General features: G+C 34.5%; 1 long non-coding RNA gene across 1 annotated transcript; it reads right to left on the bottom strand.

Moving 5' to 3' along the window:
- Positions 1-11,875: 11,875 nt before the first annotated feature.
- LOC146881704 (uncharacterized) lies at positions 11,876-12,556 on the bottom strand. Its single transcript, XR_014986215.1, has 4 exons — positions 12,440-12,556; positions 12,289-12,364; positions 12,110-12,205; positions 11,876-12,027 (listed from the first exon to the last, which is right to left on the bottom strand). It is a non-coding gene; the product is annotated as an uncharacterized LOC146881704 (long non-coding RNA).
- Between the last annotated feature and the right edge of the window lie 7,165 nt (positions 12,557-19,721).

Genomic DNA, 19,721 nt, shown 5'->3' with positions numbered 1-19,721 from the left:
AATAAAAATAAAAATAATAAGACGGAGATGAAAATTGATAAAGTTAAACAATTCTTATCGCAAGAGAAAGAATATAAGGTGAAATTATAATTTGAGAAAGGATTAGAAAGAGCCTGGATTAAGACACGCATAACACTGTCGTTATAGAGAAAAAGCTTTCACTAGTCCTGAATTGGTTGGAGCATCGTGCTGATAACGTGTTATAAAATAAAGTGAATAACATAGAGAATGACGACAGATGAATTGCTTCCTATTCTCTCATTCTCTATTATCTCTTGTTTCTTCTCTTCTCTATTATCTGTCGTCATTCTCTATGTTATTCACTTTATTTTATAACATTAGTAACATTCTTACGTATTATTTATATCATTTTTAAAAATGTTACCAATCAACATTTTTACTAACATCTATAAAATGTTATGAATTTAATTTTTTTTAACATTTCAAAAATGTTACTTATAAATTTTCTAACATTTAAAGAAAATGTTATTGATATATTTTCTAACATTTAAATAAATGTTACTAATTATCTTATTTTGTAACATTTTAAAATTGTTATTAAAGATGAATGATTTTGTGCTCATCCAAGATTCTCAAAGCATTGGATCATGCAAAAGAATAGTGGATATTTCATATTGTTAGGTTCTCTAAAACTATTAAGAAATACCTCGAATTATGTAATTTACAATTCTCTAGAGCAAGGATGCTTTCATCTCCTCAACAACACCTTCAATCACAACTTTTACCCCACTATGGACCACATTTCTACTCTATTTGGCGCTCTTCAAGCCAAAGCCTTTGATGAGCTAATTCAACTATGAAAACTTAGGATAAATTTAAGCAATAGTATAACCAATTTCATGTTTTGACACGACAAAAATATCTGTATACCAGCAGCACCAACTTTGTTACCAGTATCAAATCCTTCCAATTCAGTTCTTCCCGGTTCATCTAGATGCACATGCCTGTCAAAGTAAGTAATTTAGATAATCATGTTTAAACATATAATGAACCAGCTGGAGTTGATAATCCACTCTTCTAGTCTACCATTCCTACTCTAGTAAATTCTTGCATGCCCAAACGTATGATTTTAAACTATTCAACATTGATGTATATAGAAAATGCATCAAATAACATTGTTACAATAAACAATAAGAAGATGAATTTCAAATCTTACATATCAACCAGCTTTTGGCTTCGGGTCCGCAACCGCTGCATATACGACCGAGGTAAAAAGCTAGTAGTTTATGCCTCGGTTACAACCCGAGGCATATAAAATATTTACTGCCTCGGTTTCCGCACAACCGAGGCCTAATGCGTACCAAAAATTCAAAAAATAGAAAAAATTTAATATACTTTCTGCCTCGGGTCTGTTTTGACCACGACAGAAAGTGAACTTTACTGCCTCGGTTCTGGTCTAACCGAGGCATATGGCCATTTAAAAAAAAAATTAAAAATTCGAATGATCTTCTGCCTCGGTTTTGGTTACAACCGAGGCATAAAACTTTTTTTTTTTTTAAATTCTGGTCCTATTTCATTCAAATCTAGCACATTTAACCTGCAAATTTTGAACCAGAAATACAGAACCAGCCAGAAACAATATCATATTATAATTGATGGACTCATTACAATACTTAAATACTATTCATATTGTAGCACTCATTACATTATCATATGCTTTCATAAACAAATATACTAAGTACTATTGTACATTTGAATAATATACTTTGCCAAAGCTATCCTTAAATATTTGATGGACTTGACGGGGATTGATGTACTGGTACCAAATCTCTACACACAAGAGAATAATTTAAATTAGTATATAAACTAAGCGAAAATTGCATATAAGTATTTCATATAGTGAAATTATTACGGTTTCCCAACCACTTGTGATACGAGCACGTACAATGGTTGATATCCATTGCATTACATAGTAACCGCACTCATATGAGTCGGTTTGTAAATTACACTACAATGAATGCACATTTATAAGTAATTGATGAAGAAAAGAAATTGAATAATTATAATACTGTAGACCAAAATAGCAAACCTTGAGGCTCAACCATGCTAGCCTTTTTGTCATAGCAGTTGATTTCCCTAACAACATGCTATGTCCAGCGATTGAACTATGAAAAAGGTAAGGTGTTAAGATACAATTATATAAGAAAGAAAGTTCATAAAATTAAGGTTCTTACCAATCTATAACTTGTCTAAGATGGTTAGGAGGAGGCCTGTGCAAGGAACAAAGTCACACAGCAATGTTGTCTTTCATCGAAATTACAACTAGTTGCCAATGATGCCTGCAATAAAAACAAAATTCGTTGTTGTACCTTAAAATAATATATTATAATTAGAAGTCAACAAACTACACTTACCCAGAAATATAAGGGACAAAATATATTTTCTTCCCTTGTCCAAAGCATTCAGTGACGTATGCTTGAATGTCATCAAATTTATTGCCTACATGAGTGAGTTGGGGTCTATGAACCCATATACATCACTCAACCCCATATTGTTACTGACACTAACAACATCTCCATAATCTTTAGCATCATCATTTCTACATTCTCTTTTGAAATTAAAATATATAAGATTAGTTCAATCAATCATCCTACAAAAACACAATACCAATACAAGAAAAAGTACCAAGCCAACTATAGGGAGTATGTTCTTCTAAATTCGAAGATCATTCTCAACTTTTGCACTTAACGAACAAATAAAGAAAGTGAACCGAGCTATGAAATGAATCTAATTAGAATAAGCAATCATGGTTTCGATGTTCATGTGGTCTATTTAGGTGTTATTTTCCTGCCCTCTTCGAGTCAGGCCTTCCTCCACTCTAGACTCCACTCTATGCTGCTTTATTCTGTCCAAAAAAAGGTTTTACAAGAAAAATAAGCAAGTATGATTCATAGCAAGATATCAAGTTTCCCAAATTTGGTTTTGATGAAATAAGCTAAAGTTGCAAAACTAGCAAGGTCACTAACATCAAGCAGATGAAAAATCAGAAGGTCTGAGGGACCAAACTCTTTCGGTGTTTCAACTGCTTTCAAGCCCCTCTCCTCGTCTCTAGCTGTTAGCACCACCACAACCACATTTGAAGCCAACTTCTTACGCACCTCAAAACAAATCCCTTTGTTTGCTGCTGTCACAACAGCAAACCTGAAAGATATGATTTTATTAATGTCTCAAGATTAAGAAATTACCAAAACAGAATAATATATAACTAATATGTCAATTCACAGTAACTATTTTTTGTCAAAAAATATTGTATTATGTCAACTCCAAGAACGTCCATAACCATTTCACCTACCATTTTCACTATTTAAAGTTTTAACTTTAGATCTAACACCTTGAAAAGGTTTAATCATTACTTTAATCTTTACAACTAATTACAGGTTTTAATGTTATCCTTTTTAATCATTTCTTTCTATTAACTAATACTGCAAAGATAAGATACATATAAAATTTAAGTCTGAAACACATGTGTATAAAATGTTAGACGTGAGTATATGAAGAATTCAAGGAAGAAAATCTATATGACAAGTTTTGAGAGAAAAAATAAGTGATGGTTATGGCAAATATATGGTGAGTAAAAACCGTACCCTAGCGGTCTTTGCGAGCTAAAGTAAATGTGCAAAGACACATTTAAAGTTTTTAAATGATAATTGTCAATAAGGAAATTTTAAAGGATGCTTATACTTGGTTGATTATCGTTACTCTAATTTTGGATTGCAAGGAATGATTGAAATCTTTGATGAGCATGAATGTTGGAGGTAGTCCAAAGGAAGCAAAATTGTGATTTAGAGATTGAAATGACTTATGTTTTAATTGTATTTCTCTCTATATTTTTTTTTCTTTGCTTAATTTTGTAATACATTAAATGTATTTTATAGACTGAAATAACTCAGAGAATTTCGTAACACAGAACTCTAACAATTACACATATAAAGAGTCATGTGAATGCCACTAAATACTCTTAATAGACAAACGTCAATTTCCATTAAACACTTATAACAATACATTATTCAATAGACCATGAGTTATTAAATCAACTCAGTATACATTTAAATGTTTAAGAATGAAAACTTGAGCAGAAGTTTTGGATCTGCAACCACACATAATGATTGCCAACCTAGACATAGTTTATCTAATTTTAATGCATTTTCTAAAAGAGAAGTTTTTACTTCAAGAAGGACAACTTGAGTACCAATATCAAGATCAATGCTGCAGAAAAAAACCATAAAATGCACAAGTAATACTAAGTTGATATATTATATACCTTAATGAGTACCACAAGTAATCACTTCTATCAACAATTTTGAAATACTAATAGGTTCACTAAGAGCACTATTGTTATCGAATATAACACTATTATTAACATAAAGTATGTTGAGATCTTGACACAACTTCTTGTGAATTTTATACAGAAAATAAGAATAGAGAAATTCAAGTAAACTTAGAGCATAATTTAGAGAATAACTAGATGGTCCCTCCCTTGTAATAGAATGTGTCCCTTTTGTAAAAAATGTTTCTAATGCATTGTGCTATGTTAGACACTTAAATTGTCCATCTCAATAATCCCTCTAATCCATCTTAAATCTATCTTTTGGTGAAAAATTAATATATATCAAAGATATTTTTATTGCTAGCCACTATGATACAATGATGTCCAAATCAGAAACAACTTACTCAAAAAATTTGACAGTAGGCTTGATTAGAATTTTGAGTTTACTTTTATTGAAGTTTATCTATCAGTAACTTGAAAAAATCATAAGGGGCAGTACATGTCTCTCACCTTTACGGTGCAAACGAAAAATTGACTACCATTGATGTTAGCACCAGCATTTGCCATGCTTAAAACTCTAGAACTAGAATGCTTCATTGCAAGAAATTGTTGAAACTAGAAATGTAAGCAGATTAATTAAAGTGAATTTTAAATTGGAAAAAAAAAGCTTAAACTGAATTTTTATCATTATTAACATTATTTATGGTAGCATTTTTAATTATATATGGTAACATTTTTTAAAAAGTATTATTATAGTTATTCATAATATTCATAAGGTAACATTTACAATAAATATAACAAAAAAATTGTTGCTAAATCTAATAATTCTTGTAGTGGTTTTTGAAACTCAGTTTTTGCTTCTTTTAAATTAAAACCATGTGACAACCTAACCTAACATTTTGTAAATACAAATTTGAGTTTCAAAAAAATTACGACATCATCGTTTTTTTTTTTCTTATCCATGTTAGTTATTGGAACACATTTGATTATTTAAAAGAAAAATTGAAACCAAGTCAACATCCTAACTCATTACTTCTTTACACAATACTTCTTTTTTATTACCATACACATTTGCACTTCAAAAAATTATCACGTTGTTTGTAATTAGTCATACATGTTATCTTAAAACCTACACATATGTGTGCAAAAACTGTAATTTCATTGGCCTCCTAAGTATATTCGATAATTAGTTCTTGGATCACATTGATTATTTTTAAAAAGTAAAATTAACCCATGTGAACTTCAAAAACTACAGTATCATTATTTATCATTGTTCATACATGTTAACCTATAACCTAGTCATAAGTTTGCAAAAACTGTAACCCTGTTTCCCAGATAATAAATTTATATTTGATACTTAATTCTTGGAACACATTTATTCTTTATAAAAAAAATTGAATCCTTCAAAAGCTTAACCCAATTTTTTTATTAATAACTCTACTTAAAATAAAATTAATTAATTAATCATTTTGTAGTTGTTCATGCATGCATGTTAACTTAAAACCTATACATAGGTGTGCAAAAACTATAATCTCGTGAGCACAAAATGAATTTATATTTGGTACTTAGTTCTTGGAACATATTTTGTTGTTTAAAAAAAATTTGAAACCTTGTGAACAAAATGACAGACAAAGAACTATTGCATTGGTCCATAGAGAGCACAGTGAATATGGTAGGGTTAATGTTTGTGTGATTGATGTTGGTTCCATTGATGCAAGTGCAACCGGAGTTAATGTGCACCATGGATTCTCTAGCGAACCCAGGGATTGCTTGTTCTTAGTGAGATTTGGAGGTCATGTTTTAATTAGATTGTGGGAGGGTGAGCTAAGTAACAAAAACCTTTGTATTTAAGTATTCTATTTGAATGTTAATTACATTTTCAAAAGAGAACAAATATTTTTAAGGATCAAAGACAATTGAAGTTAGTCTCACTGGTTAGAAGTTGAACAAGCTAGAAGCACCTATTTTTCAAATTAAGCATGTAATTCTATATTATGAATTGTTGTCATTGTGCAGCATTAGTTATGATGTTATGGATAAAGCTTACTTTCAACCTTTGAGAAAAGGTGGCATCGGGATACAAACACATTATGCCTTTATATCCCTTTTGAGGGACAACTCTTGCCATATAGCGTGTTGGATTTCGATAGTGCCTCAAGTTTATTGGTGGAGTTGCTTGGGGTGGATATAGGTGATGCGACTACAGATATTAGACATTATTGTGTATCCCATGTCAAATTGAATTTTTGAATTGGCTCCCAAAAGTATATGTTGACAGTTGTGTCCACCAGAAATGGGACTGTACATCAAGGCCTTACCTATTGCATCTGGTGGGATGCACCATATTTCCAAATAATAGTGTGACATCAATTAGCATATCATACTTGTAGTTATTTCGTAATATTGGATGTGTGGTTGCTACTCGTGGAGAGTTGTGAAACTTACTCATATGTATGACCAATTCGTGGATGTTTTTTTTACCAATGTGAAGAAAATAGTATTATCACTACAAGAAAAATGTACAAATATTGACTATTATTTTTGTAATTTGCATCGTTTTGAACCATCGTTGTTTACTCCAGTAATGACTTCTAGAAACGTTGTAACAACTGTCCGTTTACACTAAGTGACAGTTTAAAGAGATAAAAAAGTCAATTACAATTGACGTAATATTCTTCCGTTCTTGTCTTTGTTGGATTAACAGAAGAAACATTATCAACACATCTTCCATACCCACACAAAACAAATGGAAAAGTTGATAAAATACAAATATCACCGGTGATTCCAAGCCCTAAAATTTTAAGTAAAATATAGTTAAAGCGTAAAACAATACAAATTTATAAAATATAATTTTGGCTTAAATAAACTATTCTTCTAAAAGTGTGAAAATTAATATTCTTGTGACCAAGACATCACAATAGAATTCATGTCTGATAAATGGAATTGAATTTGGTATTGCGAGGAAAAGCTTCGGCTCTTTCACCGACAGAAGTAACAAGGATAGGGTATTGAAAGCCTCAAGACGCAGTGCAATTACAATTTACAAATTCATCATCGTTTTGATTAGAGGAACGTTGAATGCAATTAACATTTGTACCTCCTACACCTGAATGATGAATTTAAGGATTACAATATTAGTTGTTGCATAATAGATTGACCTCTAATTTGCAAGAAAATAAATATCAATAACACCCCTACAATTTCAAAGTCAACAGTAATAGAAAGAAAAAGATGAATAAATCAGCTTCAAAATGTCAAACAAGTGATCTAATTGGTAGAATATATCAAAAAGAACATAAAAGCACACACTTTTGAACATTTCAAATTCACACACCACGTTTAAAATTAACATTAATGCAAAGTTACAAGATAAATACTAGTAAAAATGACATTATTTATAAAGAAAAGGTGGCTGAAGAGCAGAACACGAAATCCTCCGATTGAAAAGGGGGAAAACACAACGAAACATTGTCGTGTGCCTGCCACACTATTCACAAGAGGAGAACGAAACATAGGTAATGGTGCTCCTTGTATCAACAATGAAAGCAGACATCTGCAAAGGAGTCCCAATCCAAAGTCGTTTCGTGTAATTCCTAAATCATTTCCAAAGTCACTTAAATTTCATATTAACGATTTTTATTAAATAAAAACAAAACCGAAAAAGAATGAAGTGTGAAACGACGACAGAAGAGGATTACCCGTTGAGGAGGAGATCGTTGAGGAGTCCAATATGCACCTTCAGATGGTGTTTGGACTCAGATTTATAAAGTTTGTGAGGGGAAATAAGCACAAACATGGTGACTACTGTATTTGCAAAGTCAAAGTGCACACCCGGTGCAGTTTTGGGATTTTGCCTCGCATTATAGGCTTCAATTATCATGAAATCGAAGCATATCATAGTGTTGTGACATTTTTACAATTCCTGTCAACCTTTTACCTCCATTCCCCAAATATCCGAGACAGAATATGTTTTTTTGCCTCGATTACAAAATACCTGATGCCATAAAGTTTTATAGGCTTCGGTTTCATTGACCCAAAGCAAAAAAGTTAGTTGATATTTCAAAAATAGGTATAAATACACATTTGGTACCCAAACTTTTTCAGAAAGTTCAATGTGGTACCCGAACTTTAGGAATGTTCAATTTGGTACCCCAATTTTCTAAAGAGGTTCAATTTGGTCCTCTCCGTTAAGTTGGAGTTAACACCGTGTCCGTACAGGACACGTGTCAAGCCATGAAATTTTTATTTTTTTTTTAAAATTAATTTTTTTTTTCAAAAAATTAATTTTTTTTTTCGAAAAATTTAAAAAAACTGCCACGTGTCAGTTTATTATCGTGCCACGTGGCAGCTTACAAGCATGACACGTGGCAGTGTAATAGTTATTTTCAATTTAGTACCCTAGTTTAAATTTTTGGTTCAATTTAGTACCCAAATTTTTTAAAATGATCCAATTTCGTCCTTTCCTATTTGAGACCAAATTAGTAAATAAGCTTAATTATAATTTATATAAACATGTTAAAATAATTGTTTTGAATTTATACATCAAATCACTACACCTAAATATTCAAATTATTTTATTTTTTACAAGTGTAAAAAATTTCATGTATAAAAAATTACAAAGGTTAAAATGAAGAAAATAAAATAATTTAAGTATTTAGGTGTAGTGATTTGATGTATAAATTCAAAACAATTATTTTAACATGTTTATATAAATTATAATTAAGCTTATTTACTAATTTGGTCTCAAATAGGAAAGGACGAAATTGGATCATTTTAAAAAATTTGGGTACTAAATTGAACCAAAAATTTAAACTGGGGTACTAAATTGAAAATAACTATTACACTGCCATGTGTCATGCTTGTAAGCTGCCACGTGGCACGATAATAAACTGACACGTGGCAGTTTTTTTAAATTTTTCGAAAAAAAAATTAATTTTTTGGAAAAAAAAATTAATTTAAAAAAAAAAAAATAAAATAAAAATTTCATGGCTTGACACGTGTCCTGTACGGACACGGTGTTAACTCCAACTTAACGGAGAGGACCAAATTGAACCTTTTTAGAAAATTGGGGTACCAAATTGAACATTCCTAAAGTTCGGGTACCACATTGAACTTTCCGAAAAAGTTTGGGTACCAAATGTGTATTTATACCTTCAAAAATATCATAGGGAGAGTGACATTTGGTCTTGGTGGAATTGAACCGGTGCTAAAGCCCTATTTTCCTTGGTTAAAAATTGAACAAAGGCCATATACTTAATTATGGATTCAAAATCGTCAATGCACTATTCTTCGTCTTCAACTGCCAAATCCCCTTCTTGCACCAGTGGCATGTGACTTAGATTATGAATAATAGAGGGTCGAACTCCTTCTACAGAACCCCATCCACACATCGTCGATACCACCAAGCCCAAGAAGACGAAGACCCAGACCTACTCCCTTGCTGAGTTCACTGTCAAGGCTAACACCGTCTTTGTCGATCGATATCTCATGGTCCTCCCAATTAGCTTGTGCCAACATTCCACCGAGGAGTTCGATTGCACCTATTGGGTTCTTTTAGGGTTTCATATGAGGCCAGGCAAAACAATCCTTTCGAAGCTAGGGATTTAAATCACAAGCTTTCCATTCTTGCCTTTACGAGACAAAGAATTTCAAGGGAACAAGAAATCCTCAAGAGGGTTTAAGAGGAAGGAAAGGGATTGAGAAGGGTCGTCAAATGAAAAATTACAAAAGAGAAAAATTAGAAAGAGAGAGTATGTAAAAGAGAGGGAAATATAAGAGGTAAATGAAAAGTTAAATGTTTTAAAAAAAATAATGATTTATTATAAAATGACACTTTAAAATGTCATATTTTTTATTAGTAATGTGACTTAAAATAGTAACACTTAAAAACATCATATTATACATATAAATTATGATGTTGTATTATAATGTAAATTGTGACATTTTTTTATAAAACGTCATATTAAAAATGTCACTATGTACAGGATTTTTTGCAGTGTATTTCGATAAGTTGTTATTTGCTTATGTTTGTATAAATATTAAAATTAATTTGGAATAAGTGTGGATATATGAGCACTTTTTACATTGTGAAAAAGAGGATTATGAATCACACATATGATGAAGTTCAATCATGAGTAACCAGATGGGTTATTGGACAAAATATATCCATTCTTGGTGTTGTACGCTTGCAGTTTAGTCTGTCTAATGCTTGTTGGGTCATATGGACTCCATGTGAGGGTCATTGCCAAAGTCGTCCATTTGAGGCAATCTCTATGTTCTTAGGCTACATTTGACTGAGCATTTGTGTTTAGTGCCATTGTTCAAAGCGTGTCTTGCAACAATACATCTATAAGCAAAGCATTCCACAACCACCTATGCCATACGAAAGGAGCATTTACGATGTTATAGTCGATAGGTGGTTGCACTTTGTTCACCACCTCATCATAGGTGTGAGTGAGGATACTATGAATGGTTTGAATTTGTCTCACATCCATATATACTTCCTAGGTCGGATAGTGATCTACTGATTGTATTACCGCATCATCTGACACATAGCCCAAATGAGGGACTGTAAGTTCCACCACCACGACAGGATTACAAATATCGGGTAAGTATAATATATGTATTATTTCTTTATTTATTGTTTATTACTTATTTATTGTTAATTTATCTTGCTTTTGAAATTAATGTGACCAATAAATTATGATCTTTATTTGTTATAGGTATAATAAATTGAATTGAAAGCATGTTGTAGAAGATGATAAAGTGTAGACATGTTGCTGATTTTGTTATGTATTTTTTATTTTATATTTTTACATTCCATGATGTATTAATTGTTGACATCGTAACAATTTAATGAATGTTTCTTATGCATTAGTTTCATTGGATGTAATATAAACATACATGGTAAAAAAGATCAATATTTCGTAATTATTATTTTTGGTTAAAACAATTTGCCCAATATACAATAATCGCATAAATCGACTACAAGCACCAGTGCAGGAAGGGCCTTTGGCAGCGGTTGTTTATCATATTCTGCACCGGTTCGGGAACCGAAGCATATTGGGGCGAGGCCAAAAGAGCACAGCTTTTGGCCTCGGTTAAGAACCGAAGCCATAAAGTGCCCTTCTGCCTCGGTTCAGACAAACCCGAGGCCATAGAGCCCACCTTTTGGCCTCGGTTTTCTGTGCCACCCGAGGCCATATGACCTTCTTTTTTTTTTTTTTTTTAAATTCGATACCCTTTTGGCCTCGGTTTTTGTTGCAACCGAGGCCATATGGGCTTCTTTTTTTTTTTTTTTAAATTCGATACCCTTTTTGGCCTCGGTTTTGGGTGCACCCGAGGCCAAAAGTTTGCTTTTTGCTTCGGTTCTGGTGTGAACCGAGGCCATATGGGCTTTTTTTTTTTTTTTAAATTCGATACCCTTTTTGGCCTCGGTTTTGGTATGAACCGAGGCCTAATACACTGTTTTTTTTTAATGCAGTTTCTGATTTGGTGTTATTCCCACATTTGAACCTGCAAATTTTATTCAGCACCCAGCACATACCAGAATAGAGCAGAACAGAATATTTTAAAACACATCTACAATTCAAATTCATTTAAAAGACAATTACAAATCTTTTGTAATCAACATACATGTTCTAATCAATACTATGGTACATTTCAATTATATATTTGGCACATGCTATCCTACCAAACTTGATGGACTTTGCGGGAATTGCTGCAGGACTCTTGAATGTCTACAAAATAATAGATTAAGTTAAGTTAGTATATAAAAAGGAAATATTGCAAAGTATTCATTTTAATTCAAATATATATTACCGTTTCCCAATTTGTTGTAATACGAGCACACACAGTGGTTGTCATCCATTGCATTATATAGTAACCGCACTCATATGAGCCGGTTTGTCTATTACACTACATTATATTAACAACGTTACAATTAATTAATGAAGAAAATCAAGCAAACAATCATGAAGATATGGATAGAAATATCAAACCTGGAGAGAACACCATACAAGACCTTTTGCCTTAGCCGTTGATCTCCCTAACAACATGTTATGTGCAGCAATTGAACTATGATATAGGGAATAAGTTAGGATATTTTAATATAACATGTCATATTCATAAGATTGATATTGAGGTTCTTACCAATCTATCACTTGTCTAAGATGGTTGGGGGGAGGGCGATGCAAAGAGCAAAACCACACAGCAAGGTTCTCCCTTAGGGAAACCACAAGTAACTGCCAATGACGCCTGATAAGAAAATAAATTCATTGTTATGCATTAAAATGACTTATTATATTCATAAGTTAACAAAAATGATTTACCCAGCAAGATAAGGGACAAAATAAATTTCTTTTCCACGTTGAAAGCATTTGGTCACATATGCTTGGATGTCATCAAACTTGTTGCCTTCATGGGTGAGTTGGGGGTCTATAAACCCATATACATCATTCAGCCCCATAGTTTCAGTGACACCAGACAGATACCTAAACCAAAAATTGATTTGATATAAGTAAATACATAAATATATCAAATAACTATATAGAATGACTAAAAGACTTACATCATCCATAATTGAATAATGGTAATATTGAGTTCTTCTTGTCCTCGTGCAAGCTCCAAGACATCTTGGGAATGCAAGTAAAGTGGGATGTCAAGATCTCTCCCAAAAATGTTAGCATCCCAAGGAACCTGCATCGGCTTATCAGCTATGATTTCTGCAAGTTGGAGCAATGCACCAAGAGGATCATCCAAAGAGAGAAGAATCTTCTTTGATTGAGGTTTTTCCTATATTGATGCAATTTCAGTTAAAATGGAATATAATTTAAGTTTGAATATAATAAACATGTAAACTTAAAAATGTAGTATATTTGTGGGTTTAAGAGTCTGTACCGGGGGGTCAGTATCAACCAAATCTCTAGGCCAGGCGAGGAAACACTGGAATGCCTGTGCCACAGTATACACCTCATCTGTTGGCACAGGAACTAAAGCATACGGCATGAGAACCTCCTCTACTGTGACCTTAACCTCATCCTCTGATAACTCCATGCCATGAAGAACTGTGGCTGCCTCAAATACTTTTCCACGAGCCACTAGTGTCTTCTCTGTACCATCCCAAATATATAGCTGACATGGATGAGTGTCATCCATGTCATCCCCGGGTGGAGCTGAACAACTCCCCTTTCCGCTTCTACCTGTTAGAGCCAATGATTTATTAATGTTATTCAATTACTTTATTAAATATCATTTATTCAATTCATAACTTATAAAAAACAAATTTACCCGTGGGAGGCACAAATGGGTCTAGTTCTAGCGGATGATCCACTGGCGAACGAATGCCATAATGCTCAAATTGGCGCATTAGTTCTTCTCTCACTTGCGCCGTGATCATTTCCTTTAGTCTTTGTTCATAATCAGCACCATGACTGCATGAAGACTGACGAGAGGAGGAACCAAAAAATTGGCGTATGCCGACTCCTGGTCCAGCACCACGCACACGTCCAGGGTGCTCAGGTCGTCCAATTGCAGCAGCAAGTATGTCATGACGACCTTCTGGAATGAATCCTCCTTGGGAGGTCTGCTCAACCAACGAATCCTACAAGGTAACAAAAACATTTATAAATCAAAATACAATATAAAACATGAACGAGCAATTTAGATAAGAATTGTATCTTACAATTTTCTCAGAGATTTCTCGTGCAGAGTCAGAAGTGTAGTTGCCCGATGAGCGTAAACGGGCTAACTTCCACTTCTGATGACGTGATGGTGGTGAAGGAGGCTTAGTATCTTCACCCTCATAAGGTGGGGGCCTAGATTTTTTCTTTTCTGTCATTATCTTCTCTTCAAGTTTTCTATACCCACCACGAGATAATATGTGCGGGTTTTTATTTTGAGCACTTATGCTTTGAGCCTTTTTCCTCATAACGTTGCGCAAATTTTATAAATTCTTCTACTCCATTCTCATACTCAGCGCTAATACGTGGTAAATTAATCCAATCTCGATCCATACTGAAATTGCGTGAACAATTTCAGTAATCTTTGAATCAATGCTCACGTCGTAATCAAGGTGTGACCCTATCCCATTTAAAAAGATTCACTTTCCTTATTTTATTAGTACATATTACTTTTAAAATACATATCTTAAATTTCACGAAATTTTGCCAGCATTTCGCATTGGCCTTCAGGATACACGAAATGAAAGTGATTATAAACCACAATCAAATATGCACCCGAAGATCAATACAAAACACAATTGACAAATATTCATGAATTTTAAGATATGTATTTTAAATATATATGCACTAATAAATTACTAGAAAGTGATTAATCTTCTTAAACTGTCCAATCGGACAATTCAAGATTCAATACATTTAAATTATTAGTATTGTATCCCCTTATATCTAATTTTAAAAAAATGTAATTTTTTCAAAATGAAAACTCGGGGACAATACATAATTTACGTATTGAATCTCAAACGGGAAACTAAGGCTAACTCACATATAAGAAAAAACAAACAACATGTTTTAACAAATAATTAATAAAATATATAAAGCAAACAACAGATTGGCATAATAGGAAAATATTAGAATTAGGAACCTGGGAGTGCATAAAAAGAGCAGATGACACTGGAAGATGATGCAATTCAACGCGTTCGAAAGCTACAAGAGATAACAAAAAACACAAGAGAAAGTCATAAGTAACAAATAAAAGCAAAAACAACAATTTCCTTAACATCATATATTACCTATTTAATTATAGTGTTTTTACAATTCTCTTAAATTAAATTCAGACTTAATGCTCTACGTCTGAAGACACAATGCTCTTAAATTGAGCACTAGTGCAAAATTTCCTTTTTACCTCGCCTTATATGCCTCGGTTGGCCAGGAACCGAAGCATATAATGGCGCGGTGGCATTTTTGCAATTCCAACCAAGTTTTATGCCTCGGTTCAGCTAACACCCGAAGCCAAAGACAGCTATAGGCCTCGGTTCGCGCAAAACCGGTGCCAAAGAGTGTTATAGGCCTCGGTCCAACAAGACCCGAAGCCAAAAAGGCACTGCATTTTTTAAAAAGCTTTTGTCTAGGGTACCCGCGGCAGAAAGTTAAAGGGCAAAGGTTCTGGGGTTTAAAATTGGGCAAAGGGCCGCAGTTGCCACTGTCGTTGTGTGCGTCCACCTCGTGGCTGTGCGCGTCCACCGCAAGCCATCGTCGCTGCTGTGAGCGTCCACCGCAAGCCGTCACCGCTGCTGTGCGCATCCACCGCAGCTGCCGCCGTTGGGTACCATGTCCAGAAAAGCCCTCGACGCCAAGATCACCAGAGCGGTTTCCCCGGCGGTGGAACTCCTCAACACGTTCAAACGCACGGGGGGATCTTCAGATCAAGCTGGTCACCTTCTCGGCCGAGCTGTCGTCGGAGAAGTCGCAGCAAAGGAGGATGGAAAAGCTGGTGGAGTACGTGGGGTGCGTGAAGGAAGTGAAGGAGGGGATAGAGAAGATTTGTGAGGAGGTGGAGATGGTGGTTCAGAGGCTGCAGGAGGTGGTGGAGTTTGTGAGCAGGACCACTGTGGCGGCGAAGAAAGGGAACTGGGGTCGGAGATGGAGCTTGAAGCCCTCAGAAGAATTTCAACTGCTACAGCTACAACTATTGTTAGTGTTGTGGGGGATAAAGGTCGCGCAGTGCTACACGAAACCACAATTGATTTTTTTGCTACATTTTTTAATTTATGTTTTGTCCTTTATGTGTGTAATCGTCGTCCCTTGTGTTTTGCAGGATGGGGAAGAGAAAATTGAATGAAAGTGACAGTGATTATAGTGATGATTCTGATGTAGAGAGAAAATGGAGAAATCAGATTTATTGAATTGGAGGAGGCACCTCTGGTTCTGGCTCATGTTAAAGTGGCTCCGAGGAAGAGCAGGAAAATGTTGGACAAGGAAAAGTGGGATCTGTTGGGTTGTAGAGTGATGAAAGTATTCAGCCCGTATTTTTTTTTTAAATTTTAATCACTTTTCTGCCTCGGTTGAAACTATACTCGAAGCAGAAAGTCCAGTTCTGTTTTCTTTTAATGCTCATTAGGCCTCGGTTGCTTATAGAACCGAGGCAGTAGCTGTTGAATATGTCTCGGTTTTCAACCGAGGCAAAAAGGTCACCTTTTTGGCCTCGGCTTTATATGCCTCGGTTTTGAAACCGGGGCAGAATAGTAAAAATAACCGCGACCAAATCCCCTGTTTGTACTGGTGGAGACTCAATCCTTTCACAAAATTAATCAAAACACTCCAAACAATTTCTATCTCAATCCAAATTAACACTCACAATAACTAAAATTTAAAATTAACATACACAAAAACAGAAAATCAAACAAAAACGCGTTCGAAATTTACCTTAAAGAAAACCGCGGCGCGACAATTGCGGTAAAAGAACGAAAGTGTTCGCGTGGTGGTAGAGGGACGCTGGAACACTTGCAGAGAGACAGAGAGAGGGACGAGACAGCGGCAGTGGTCTCGCGTGGTGGTGGACGGACGCCAGACGAGACGGCGCAAGAGCTCGCGTGGTGGTGGCTGGAGGCGCGACGAGACTGCGGTGGCTGGATGCGAGACGAGACGGCGGTGGTGGCAGGAGGCTCGCGTGGTGGTCTCGAGTGGTGGGCTCGCCGGAAGACGCGAAGAGAAGAAGAAACAGCGTCGCCGGAATTTGCAGAGAGAAATGGCAGCTGCGCGCGCGAGGAAGAAGGGGTTCTGTTTTTGAGCCCTAATTAAACAATATGGCCTCAGTTCCACGTAGAACCGAGGCATATAACCCCTCTTTGGCCTCGGTTTCCTAACACCCGAGGCCTATAACCCCTCTTTGGCACCGGCTTTTCCCTAACCGAAGCCTATAGGTCAATTTCTGGCAACCTTTTGGCTTCGGGCCTCCTTAACCGAGGCCTATAACCCCTCTTTGGCACCGGTTTCTTAAGAACCGAGGCCTAAAGCAGCATTTGGCACCGGTTTTTGACTGAACCGAGGCCTATAAGTTGCCTTTAATTTCAAAATTGCCACCGCACCGTTATATGCTTCGGTTGCTCGTCAACCGAGACCTATAAGGCGAGGTAAAATCCCAAATCTGCACTAGTGAAGACTAATATACACATTTGGTGCAACCCTTAATATATTAAAAAAAACTTGCATCCGACTACCATAAAATGAGGTTCATTTCCTATTCTCAGTACAGAAGTAACTAAACCATAAGACATCCACAATTGGTATCAAACAATTATGCTTGAGCTTCACTTGCACAAGTTTAATGTGTACATTATTATCTACATTAATAGAACATTGATGAAAAAAAGCAGATCATGTGCATTATAGTTAATTACATGGACAAAATGTGAACTATGGACATGTCTAATACATATGAGTCAATGAATACTAACATTTCAGGGAGGTTTACTTTGTAAGGAAAATGTCATCACATTTGTTTTCTAGATAAACACACTAATACGACATTATATCTACTCGCAATAACGTACCCATGTTGGGTATGGTCGTTCGTTTGTTTAGAGTTGTTTGTGAATAATTAGTAAGTAAAAAATAATCGAAAGTATTTAATTAAAATAAACTACCAAATAACTCATCAATGTCATTTCTTCCATAAGTAAAGATCGTTTAAGTTGCTCCACTTTTTCATAACCACCAAACATTGTAGCATATTCATCAAACTATTGGTCTAATTCTTTAAGTAAGTCCATACGGACCAGAGACCAAGACTTCCATCCATTCCTAACAACGTAGCGATACATAGATAACCATAATGACCATCAACTTTCATATCAATAACATCAAGTATGTAACGATGAAAATGTAATGAAATTGATCCAACTTGGGAATTGCTTGGTTCTTCATGACAACTTTCAATTTCCCCTCTTATTGGTGGATTTTCATGAAAAGGAACTATCATGCATGGAGTAAATAGAAACAACATGCTCAAATATGGTGGGTCATGCTTTGATAGACATATCTATTTCATTAGATTGATTTGTTTGGGACCAAGCCCAATTATTGCACTATTGGCTCAAATTCAAGGCCCAACAAAACCTACTCTAATTGGCTCAAATACAAGGCCCAATATAACTTAGACTTCATCTTCATGTCTCTCTTGGCCCATGTAAACATTAGCTTAGGCTTGTTGAACTTTGTAGATACTGATGATGTTTAATATTCTAATATTCTCCTAACCATTGCTCTAGTGGTGTGTCCCTTGGCTAGGGGTTTGTCATCACATCATTTAGACATTCAAAAAATAATGGCCATGGCAAACAAATAACTTTGAATCATTTTATACACCCATCAAAAGCACCAAAATCATTGCAATTGACAACAATAACCTGAGAATGCTATCAACATCCCAAGCATCCACACAATCTACTAACATTTTTCATTTAAATTTAACATTCTTAATAATGTGGAACCAACAAAGAAGCTTGGACGTTTGAGGAAGAAAATTGTTGATTTCATTTATTAAAACAAGGTCATTGTTAGTGACAATGACTTGGGGGGCACATCTGATGACAAAAAATAATGCTCTAAGTCTTTCAAGTGCCCAAATGAAGTTATTTTTCTCATTCACTTCCTAATAACACAAAGGTAATAGAGAAAGTTAATCACGTGAACGTCACACCTACAATTTCAAGCAAAGATAACTTATATTTGTTTATATTTGTTGGTTTTCTAAGTCTTATCCATAAAAAAATACAATGTTAAAAGCATTTAGCAATTCCAATGAATACAATTTTCATGCTCAAACAACAACATTAAGTATTGCATTTCAGTTATGTATTCTCTTTATGATATCTTGTATATTAGACACTATATAATTTCTATATCGTTGTGATATTTTTCTTATTCTTCTCTTTTAACGTACGTGAGTAATATGTTAGATGACTTTGCTAGACATTTTATCATGTCAATAAGCATGGAATGCTTATTCAGTTTCAATCTGCCATCACAAGGGTGACCAACTAATGTATTAGCCAATTGTTGGTCTCTTGGCAAGCGTACCAAAAGTCAACTGTAGTATAATGATTTAAAGTATGAGTGTCGAACCCACGAGGAACGGATTCAGTGAAAATTAATAATTATCTCAATTAGCATATATATGTAGAAATTTTAATTCGATGGATTATCAGCAGTTAAACTAAATTGCATAAATAAATACAGTAAAACAGAAAATTAGTTAAAAGATCAATAAAAGAAACTGGGATTGAATTTCATCTATCTCCCTTGTCTGTAATCTGGATGAATATAATATATAACATCTGAAAATACCAATATTGATGGACACTCAAAAATCATTTATACCGATCCCTCGCGTATAAAATTCATAAGATTAGTTCCGTGAATATTGATTCCTCACATATTCAACAAACTATCCAGCATTACGGTCGAGTGTTAAA

The sequence above is a fragment of the Vigna unguiculata genome, chromosome 11, assembly GCF_037176805.1.
Source record: "Vigna unguiculata cultivar grain cowpea cultivar isolate G323 ecotype 2 chromosome 11, ASM3717680v1, whole genome shotgun sequence".
Taxonomy (NCBI): domain Eukaryota; kingdom Viridiplantae; phylum Streptophyta; class Magnoliopsida; order Fabales; family Fabaceae; genus Vigna; species Vigna unguiculata.
Note: the sequence above shows the minus strand (reverse complement) of the source record. Positions and strands in the feature narration are given on the sequence as shown.